The sequence below is a fragment of the Mugil cephalus genome, chromosome 18 (assembly GCF_022458985.1).
Source record: "Mugil cephalus isolate CIBA_MC_2020 chromosome 18, CIBA_Mcephalus_1.1, whole genome shotgun sequence".
Classification (NCBI taxonomy): domain Eukaryota; kingdom Metazoa; phylum Chordata; class Actinopteri; order Mugiliformes; family Mugilidae; genus Mugil; species Mugil cephalus.
Window position 1 is genome coordinate 14,579,067 of NC_061787.1, and position 603 is coordinate 14,579,669.

The following is a 603-nucleotide window of genomic DNA, read 5'->3' on the forward strand; positions in this document are numbered from 1 at the left end:
ATGAGGAAATAATTTGTCAGCTTAAAAAAGAATAAAAAGCAATAACTTAGAAAAATGTCAGTGTGTTTCTTTTATTCATTCATCTAAAATACGTTTAGTCCGTTTTTAATTAGATAACACGATGAAGCGTTATCTTGTGTTTCTAAATAATCTTTTTTAATTTGCATTTTTTTTTAACTGAGTATCTTATCTTAGGTGGTTGATCAGGTTTTAGGGGTATTTTCTAACGACAAGATTATCGAGAACTCACTTCTCTTTATAAACCAAGTTTATAAAGAACTTCATAAAATAACAGGAGGTGCAGGGAGGTCAGCTGAGGACACAGGAAAAAAAAATACGTAGTTTATCTTGAGAGGTTCAACTTCCACGTCAGCTCCTTTGGTGTCAACCTGCATCTTGTTGAGGATTTCTCTCTCTCTCGTGTTTTCCTTTGAATCTTGACCAGTGAAGGAAGTGTGCGGCTTTTCAGCGGTTGTCTTTTAGCGGGAACAGGGAGCCGATATGTGAAACCTGAAGGGCTCTCACTCTAAACACATTTCCGTGGAACGATCCACTCCTGAGCGATAGGAGCGGTCCCGAGAATGCCCGAGTGGCCCATCTGTT